The sequence below is a fragment of the Propithecus coquereli genome, unplaced genomic scaffold, assembly GCF_000956105.1.
Source record: "Propithecus coquereli isolate 6110/MARCELLA unplaced genomic scaffold, Pcoq_1.0 Scaffold212, whole genome shotgun sequence".
Taxonomy (NCBI): domain Eukaryota; kingdom Metazoa; phylum Chordata; class Mammalia; order Primates; family Indriidae; genus Propithecus; species Propithecus coquereli.
The window spans coordinates 3,979,485-3,982,291 of NW_012146301.1; the positions used below are offsets into that span (position 1 = coordinate 3,979,485).

Consider the following 2,807-nt stretch of genomic DNA (forward strand, 5'->3'; position numbering starts at 1 on the left):
TGTTTACTATAATTTCCAGAATCCATCACAAGTTGCTCTTGGCCTCAAGAGACTACCAAATCATCAGGTACGATGGTTATAGCTGGTCACTGAAACCCATAAATCACAAGTTGTGCAATTTTTATTTTACTTCCTAAGCAATATACTAAAATTGTGTAATGAGAAGTAATCTGAAGTTTATAGGAACTTCAGGAAATTCAATTAGTAGTGTGTGAAATTAAAAATGAGCTAATAAACGAGTTTTGCTAAGTTTACAATATCTCATGCTACTCCTTATTGAAAAACCAAGATTTTGAGTCAATTTCCTGGTTATTTGAAATATGCCTGGCATTCAATAGTATATTCTCAACATGATTAAATGATCTCGTATAGCACTCTCATAAATTGTGTTATGTAATTAGGCATTACGCATTAATATCTGGCTAATAAAACTGGAAGACCATTATAAACACCTATTTTTCTCCTTTAAATCCTTTGTATTGATATCTTAACCACAAGATAAAAAGTAATTATAGCAATATGAATAGAACATCTTGTTAAAGTAAGGATCATAATGTCTTTTATCAACTATTGTGTTAAATGGTCATAAAAATATCTGAAGAGCAGTAATATTCTAAAAATTCATTGAGAGCCTGATTTAGCTTTTTTGCTTTTGCATTATCCTTCGAAAGAATTATATTTGCATGCGTGTGTTTTGTATGTTTGCTACTCAATGTAAGATGGATAGATGAGGAATTTCTCTAAATAGCGTGGCCCTAAACCAAAAAGGATCATGATTTCAGAGAAAGAAAAAAGTTCTCAGTTACAACAAATTCAAAAATATGAATGTAGTGTGGTTCAGAACAAAGAAAATAATTATTTCCCAGCTTTGGTGGAACAGAGGTGTGGCAGGGAGTCAAATATTCTGCTTAAGGAAGAGCTAACTCATGAGTTTATTTTATAAGACCATGTCAACCACCAATACTTAATTGAATTCAGTTTAACAAGTACATAGGTGTATTACATTGTGTTAATAATCAGAATGATACAAAAATGACTAAAACCAATATTTGACTCTGAAACAGATCAGAATCTAATGGAAGATTATAGTTAACATGTAACTGTAATACAAGACGAAGTACTAATATACGTAAAACTTATTTGCCACGGTATAATACAGAAGAACATCCCTCGGGGAATCCTGCATGGAAAAGCCAGTGTTTGAGTTGGGCCCAGAAGTGTGAAAGGGACTTTGAAAACTGCTTTAGGCATGACAGCTTTTTGGGGGTTTTGAATTGGTATAAATTGTAGGGTATACGTGGGAAATGAGAGTGAAAAAGGGGTTTGGGGAAGATCATGGAGGACCTTGATTTTTGGACTGTACTTGTGCCTTGTGTCAATGCAGAAACTTTCTGAGAAGGGTTGGTACTAGTGCCCCTGTTTTTGGAATCACAGGTAGAAAAATAGGTAATTGTGAGAATGGAGTCAGGGAGACGAGTTAGGGGCTGTTAAAGTAATGTAGGTGAAGAATGATGAGGAAGAAAAGAGAGGAAGTAGCCATGGAAACATTTAGGAGATATAATCAACAAACTCTGATTAGACTGGGGGGGTAGATTAAGAAAAGATGGGATCAAAGATAAATTTGGTTTCTGGCACGGTTGAAATCCTGCCCCTGACATGGAACATAGAAAGGACCAGATCTGAGAATAAAGCGCTGAGCTTTAGGAATCAGTGTGGTTGTGCCTCACACGTCTAGTTTGCAAGTAGGTTAGGAATTGGAGGTCAACAAATAAAAGGCAGTCCTGATAGTCCAAGTGATCTTCTCTTAGGTTTCCATTGCTCTTTTTTCCAAACTTGTGAGTGGCAAAAGGGAGTTAGTTTACAAAATTACTATTGTATGGAATAGTCCATCCCCCAAGCATAGAGAAGGAACAACACAAACCAGCAGAACCCACCAGCACCCTAATTAGAAAACAAGTTCATGAAGGGTATTTTCTGATGCCTGGCAGATTCCTGCCCCAGGACATTTGCACTTGTGGTTCCCTCTGCTGAGACACTATCAGGTATCTTCATGGCTCACTCCTAGCTCCATTTAAATGCCCTCTGATGAGAAAAGCTTCTGCAGCTTGCTGAACTGCCCATGCTCCCTCACCCGAGTACCTGGCTACTTTTCTATTACTCAGCCTCACAGCACTTCCTAGCAGTTCTTGCCACTAGTCCTGATACCATAGACTACTCAATATGTATGCATTTAACCTGTGTTTATTCTCTGTCTTCTCCCAGGAGAAAAGAAAAATTGTTCTATGAGAGCAGGGCCTTTGTTTTTCTCACAGCCGTACAGTGCACACTATACAGTGCCCATTATACAGTGGATCCTAAATAAAAATCGAGTGAATAGATGCCACTTTTATATTAGACTTGGAACTATAAGACATCCTAGTTTCAAGAGTTTTCAGGTTGATTTGTTACTACATGGGTAACTCTCAATAATAAGGCAACTATGTCCTTTCTTATTTACTAAATTTAAATCAAATCATTAATACCAGAATCATGGAGACAGCTGATCTTACAGTTTCTTGACATTATAGTGATGGCTCTTAAACCCGAACATGCATCAGAATCACTTGTTAAAGCGCATTGCTGGACCCCAGGACTAGAGGTTATGATTTAGTAGATCTGGGATGGGTCCACAACTTTACTTCTAACAAGCTCCCAAGTGATACCGATGCTGCCGGTCAGGAGCCCGCAGTCTGAGAACCGCTGCATCACGAGCTATGCCATAACCACAGCATAAGCATGAGAGAACTCTATAGGGTTAGGGAGTTTAA

General features: G+C 37.7%; 1 pseudogene; it reads left to right on the top strand.

The window, feature by feature from the left end:
- LOC105810439 overlaps positions 1-2,807 on the top strand; it is a 41,992-nt pseudogene that overhangs the window by 31,200 nt on the left and 7,985 nt on the right.